This window comes from Felis catus, chromosome X (genome assembly GCF_018350175.1).
Source record: "Felis catus isolate Fca126 chromosome X, F.catus_Fca126_mat1.0, whole genome shotgun sequence".
Lineage (NCBI taxonomy): Eukaryota > Metazoa > Chordata > Mammalia > Carnivora > Felidae > Felis > Felis catus.
The window spans coordinates 35,268,146-35,274,588 of NC_058386.1; the positions used below are offsets into that span (position 1 = coordinate 35,268,146).

Genomic DNA, 6,443 nt, shown 5'->3' on the forward strand with positions numbered 1-6,443 from the left:
ACCTGAGCCGAAGTTGGATGCCCATCCGGCTGAGCCACCCAGGCGCCCCAAACTGACTCCAAATTTAATGGCTGCAAACAGCAACCATCATTTCTTTTCCTCTTGAACCTGTAGTCTGGACAAGGCGTGGCGAGCTGTTCTGTCTCTCTATTCCAGGCAACGTCCTGGAGGCCTCAGATGGGATGATCCAAATGACCAGGGCTCCTTGGGCGTCTGTCTGTGCCTCCATCATGGCAGCCTCTCTCTCTGCCCCTCTGTCTCTCTAAATAAACAAACAAATAAATAAGTAAATAAAGAGTGCTACAGAGAATAAGGAAGAAGCTGCCGGGCTTCTTCTGACCCAGCGTTAGAATTTCCAGAATGTTGAGGGACGCCTGGGTGGCTCAATGGGTTAAGCGTCCGACTTCAGCTCAGGTCACGATCTCACGGTCCGTAAGTTCCAGCCCCGCGTCGGGCTCTGGGCTGACGGCTCAGAGCCTGGAGCCTGTTTCGGATTCTGTGTCTCCCTCTCTCTCTGCCCCTCCCCCGCTCATGCTCTGTCTCCCTCTCAAAAATAAGTAAACATTAAAAAAAAAAAAAAATTCCAGAATGTTGAGCGGGGCCACATGGGTGAAGGGGGTCACAAGATACACACTTCCCTTTACGAAATAAATAAGCCATGGAGATGTCATGTACAGCGGGGCCACAGTAGTTTAGAATGCTATGTTGCGTATTTGAAAGTTGCCGAGAGAGTGAACCTTAAAAGCTCTCATCACAAGAAAAGAACAATTTTGTACCTGTCTATGGTGACGTAGGTTACCTAGACTTATTATCGTGACCGTTTCACAATATACGAAGATCACATCACTGTGTTGCACATCTGAAAGGAACAGAATGTTACACGCCAACTGCACTTCAGTTAAAAGAAAAAGTTCCAGGATGTGCCTTCTGCCGTGTCCCGTTGCTCAAGCAAATCTCTTACTTAGGTCAGCCGAGTTACGTGGGGCGGGAACACAGACTCCTTCTCTCCGGGAGGGAAGGGTCAAAGAATTTGTGGTCACATTGACTGTAGCACAAATTTGTGCGGTTTGGGCGTTTTGATAACATTTTTCAATATACCTGGTTTCCTCTGTAATTGTATTGTTTCATCGTGTCGGTTATAAAACACTCGGCCGAGAAGGGGTTCATAAGCTTTATCAGAAGGGCATGGGGGTCCATAATGGAGAACCTCTGCTCCAAAATGTCCCTCTGACTTATAAACATCCTCCTTCTGTCCATAGACAGTTACAAAATGGTTCATTGGCCTCAGAAGAGCCATTGGGCTGTTCCACCTCAAATCCTTCTTCCAAAGTCTATCTTTTTTTTTTTTTTTTTTTTAATTTATTTTGAGAGAGAGAGAGAGAGAGCACAAGCGGGGGTCAGGGGCAGGGGGCGCGGAGCAGGCAGAGAGAGAGAGAGAGAGAGAGAGAGAAGGGGAGAGAGAGAATCCCAAGCAGGCTCCATGCTGTCAGTGCACAGCCGACTCGGGGCTCGATCGGTGAGAACATGACCTGAGCCAAAGCGAAGATTTGGACAGTCAACCGACTGAGCCAGCCAGCCACCCCCCAGTTTCTCCTTTGTGAAGCCCAGATTCATTCATTCACCCATCTACCCATCCACGCATCCATCCAGTCAATGAATCCAACATCCTATATGGCCAAATGCAAAATGATGCCCTGTTTTCCTAAGAAGGTCCCAGGGCGCCTGGATGACCCAATCGGTTAAGCCTCGGGCTCTTGATTTCGGCTCAGTTTCGGGCTCGTGGATTGTGAGGTCAAGGCCTGAGTTGGGCTCTGCGCTGACAGTCCGGAACCTCCTCGGGATTCTGTCTCTCCCTCTCTCTCTGCCCCTCCCCTGACCTCGCTCTCTCTCAAAATAAATAAATATTAAAGAGAGAGAGAGAAGGTCCCCAAACACTTTTTATAACTACCTCAAACTTTTAGGCGGCCAGTGTTAGATGGGAGGCAGGCAGCAGGACTAAAAGGGCTGGAATGTCACACATTGTTGGCAGGCACATATGTTCCTCACTAGAGGTGGCCAAAGGCCTCCCTCATTCACCACACGGGCCTTTCCATAGGGTAGCGCACAACACGCCTGGTCGATGGGTGGATGGAAGCGACAGACAGAGTAACCATATGTCACAGAGCCTTGTGACCTAGCTGCCAGAGTCACACAACATTATGTCCCCTTTATTCCTTTTTTTTTTTTTTCAAGTGTATGTATTTATTTAAGTAATCTCCACACCCGCCATGGGGCTCAAACTCACGACCCCAAGCTCAAGAGTCACACGCTCTTCCAACGGAGCCAGCCCGGCGCCCCATGCCCTCCCCCCCCCCCCCCCTTTATTCTGTTCCCTAGAAGCCAGCTACGTTTTTTTTTTTGGACCGTCACAGTTACCTCCATGTATGTGAAAGAACCTCTTTTTCAACTTAATCCGTTTCGCGCCTTCTCTCTCTGTGTATTAGTGGCCCCCACAACTGAGCCACGAACTGTTGCTTTTGAGGGCAGGCTTTAGAGGGCTTGTTCACAACAACAGGCAATATTTGTATTGTAACCGGGAACAATGACTAAACCTTGGTTAACCTTCTTTGCCTCCACAGTGGACTGAATGCTTGCCCCTTCCTTGGGGCAACACCCCTCCCACCAAATTCATATGCTAAAACCTAACCCCCAAGGTGCTGGCATGGGGAGGTGAGTCTTGGGGCAGTGATTAGGTCCCCAGGGTGGAACCTTCTAGTAAAGGATTAATGCCTCCTAAAAGAGGCCTCCTTGAGTGCCCTGGTCCCTTCCACTTTGTAAGGACACAGTGACAAGAACCAGGAAGTGGGTCCTCACCAGACACAGGATCGGCCGGATCTGGGAGCATTAAATGTCTGTTGATAAGCCCCCCGCAGTGCATGGCATTCTGTTACAACAGCCCGAACTCAGACAATTCTCCTTCCTTCCTTCTTTCCTTCCATCCTTCCTTCTTTTCTTTCTTTCTGTGTCTTTCTTTTCTGTTGTTGTTGTTGTTGATCAAAAGAGTCATTGACAGTGTTCTCCAAAGCAAGAAGAGCTTGTGCTGGGACTCAAATATAAGGCAACTGTCACCACGCCAATGGATCGGTAAGTTGTGGACTGTCCACGGAATGGAACACTACAGAACACGGGGACAGAACAAGCTACAACCACGCAGAACCACGTGGGCAGATCTCACAAATCACACCACGAGCAAGAGAAGCCGAACGCAGAAGAATACACACAGCCTGCTTCCATTTCATAAAGTAGAAAAACCACGCCAGCTAATCTATCTTGGCGGTCAACAAGCTGGGGGTTGTCCCTGCTGGGGACGCAACCGGAAGGGGGCACAAGGTGCCTTCTCGGGGGGCGGGGCGGGGGTGGCTAGCTAGCTATGTTCTGTTTCCTCTGACTGTTGGTTACATGGGTATGTTCAGTTTGTGAAAATCCATGTACTCATCAATGCGTACATTTGCGATGTGTGTACTTTTAAAAAAATTTTTTTAGGGGCGCCTGGGTGGCGCAGTCGGTTAAGCGTCCGACTTCAGCCAGGTCACGATCTCGCAGTCAGTGAGTTCAAGCCCCGCGTCGGGCTCTGGGCTGATGGCTCAGAGCCTGGAGCCTGTTTCCGATTCTGTGTCTCCCTCTCTCTCTGCCCCTCCCCCGTTCAGGCTCTGTCTCTCTCTGTCCCAAAAATAAATAAACGTTGAAAAAAAAAATTTTTTAAAAAAATTTTTTTTTAAATGTTTATTTATATTTGAGAGAGAAAGAGCGGGGGAGGGGCAGAGACAGAATCCAAAGCAGGCTCCAGGCTCTGAGCTGCCAGCACAGAGCCGGCCATGAGGCTTGAACCCACGAGCCGTGAGATCATGACCTGAGCTGAAGTTGGCACCTCAACCGACTGAGCCACCCAGGCGCCCCTGACTTGTGTACTTTCTTGTGTGTTACATCTCAATACAACAGTTTGACAGGAACGTTGATTGTGTGCTACTGGGGCAATAGAAACACCACGAAAGAGACCATGCCCTTGCTGCCTTCCCAGGGCTTCCGGTCTGACAGGGTGGACAGATAATAAACGCACAACCACATATGTTTCCATGTAATCATGTGCATGATTGTTATTTACAAAGAAATGGAGGGAGGGACACCTGAGTGGCTCAGTTGGTTGAGCGTCTGACTCTTGATTTCGGCTCAGGTCATGATGTCATTGTTTGTGGGTTGGATCCCCGCATCGGGATCCGCAAGGACAGTGCAAAGCCCGCTTGGGATTCTCTCCCTCCCTTTCTCTGCACCTCCCCTGCTCGCTTGCTCTCTCTCAAAATAAATAAATAAACATTAAAAAAAAAAAAAGTAATGGAGTGTGCCTGGTTGGCTCAGTCAGTGGAGTGTGTGACTCTTGACCTCGTGGTTGTAAGTTCAAGCCCCACATTGGGTGTAGAGATTGCTTAAAAAATAAAATCTTTAAAAAAAAAGAAAAAAGAAAAGAAATATGTGCTGGGCCAAAGAGTTTTTGAAAAGGGAGAGAGGAATCGGATACAGCTTCCTGGGAAAAGTGAACTCAGGCTGATCCTTCAAATGCTGCCAGAGTGGGGGATGGGGGGAGGGAGTGTTTCCAGGCAGAGGGAACTGCATGTGTGAAAGGAGAGAAGGGGGACCAAGATGAGTGAGGAGACCTAGGCAAGAGCTGAAGCATGCAAGTCTTAGGGCCCACTTCTCTGTAAAAACCATAGAAAGTTCTAGAAAGTCGAGAGCAGGAGGGACTGAAGGAGATCGGCCTTTGCAAAGGACTCTCAGGAAGTAGGGTGGATAGGGACTGAATGAGAGTGGGGGAGGGAGCTGTACGGGTGGCCAGAAGAAACAAAAGTGGGGGTGTTCAGGAGGGAGGGAAAGCTGGCCATTGGTTGGACTGATCCTGGGAGAGGACCACGCCCTAGTTCATGGTGTGGACAGCTGGGAGGGTGATGCAGCCACTTATCAGATGGGGAACCCTGGAGGAGGAGCCCTTGAGGAAGTACGATCACAAGGTCAATGTTGAACAGTTTTGAGTTTGAGGTACTTGTGCAAATACTAGGAATCCTTACAGCAGGTACCATGCATTTAGCACTGAGTAATGTAATAATGTTACATTTGTTTCAGGTGTACAACATAGTGATTCAACTTCTCTATATGTTATGTTCTGTGGGCTACAAGTGAAGCTGCCTTTTTATTTTTTCCAACGTTTTTTTTTTTTTTTTTTTTTTTTTTGGACAGAGAGAGACAGAGCATGAACGGGGGAGGGGCAGAGAGAGAGGGAGACACAGAATCGGAAACAGGCTCCAGGCTCCGAGCCATCAGCCCAGAGCCCGACGCGGGGCTCGAACTCACGGACCGCGAGATCGTGACCTGGCTGAAGTCGGACGCTTAACCGACTGCGCCACCCAGGTGCCCCGCAGCTGCCTTTTTAAACAAAATGGGGGGCTCCTGGGTGGCTCAGCCGGTTGGGCGTCCGACCTCGGCTCGGGTCATGATCGCACGGTTCACGGGTTCGAGCCCCGCATCGGGCTCCGTGCTGACAGCTCGGAGCCTGGAGCCTGCTTCACATTCTGCATGTGTGTCTCTCTCTCAAAAATAAATAAACACCAAAAAAATTTTTGAACAAAGTGGAAGGCTCCAGGAACCTGCATGCCATCCTGGAGCAGGGACCATACTAATCTCTGCATTGCTCCAATTTTAGTATATGGGCTGCCGAAGCAAGCATTCTGTGGCTCATTCTTAAGGTAAACTGCTATATCAGTTAGGATTAGGGTCGGTTATGTGGCACAGAAAGGCTATAATAATAGTTGCTTGACAAGAGAGATGCTTTATTTCACATAATCCATGATCAACTTTGAAAGTTTCCTCGCTTTCTAGTTTAAGATGTTCCAGACTCAGCTGGTACTCAGCTTCTACCCCAGGTCTGGAAAAGTCCTGATTCTTTTCGGGGGGAAAATGGTATTTAGAGGCCACAGGTTAGGGGCGCCTGGCTGGCTTAGTCGGTAGAGCACTCAACTCTTGATCTCGGGGTCATGAGTTCAAGCCCCACGTTGGGCATAGAGCTTACTTAAAAAGAAAAAAAAATAGAGGCCACAGTTTGCACACTAGGATTTTTTTTTTTAATTTTTTAATGTTTATTTACCTTCGAGAGAGATGGAGACAGAGCTCAAGCGGGGGAGGGTCAGAGAGAGGGAGACACAGAATCTGAAACAGGCTCCAGGCTCCGAGCCGTCAGCATAGAGCCCGACGCGGGGCTCGAACCCATGGACGGTGAGATCATGACCTGAGCGGAAGTCGGACGCCCAACCGACTGAGCCACCCAGGGGCCTCTGGACACCAGGATTTCTAAAGGGGTGCAGAATGTCCAGAGTCAAGGCTGTTATTTCCAGCGTCCTTTGCAGCTATCTGTGAGCGTA

The 6,443-nt window shown here is 49.2% G+C and overlaps 1 non-coding gene across 1 annotated transcript; it reads right to left on the bottom strand.

Moving 5' to 3' along the window:
* Window positions 1-5,648: 5,648 nt before the first annotated feature.
* Window positions 5,649-5,750, bottom strand: LOC111558836. Its single transcript, XR_002739967.1, has one exon. It is a non-coding gene; the product is annotated as a U6 spliceosomal RNA (small nuclear RNA).
* Window positions 5,751-6,443: the final 693 nt, after the last annotated feature.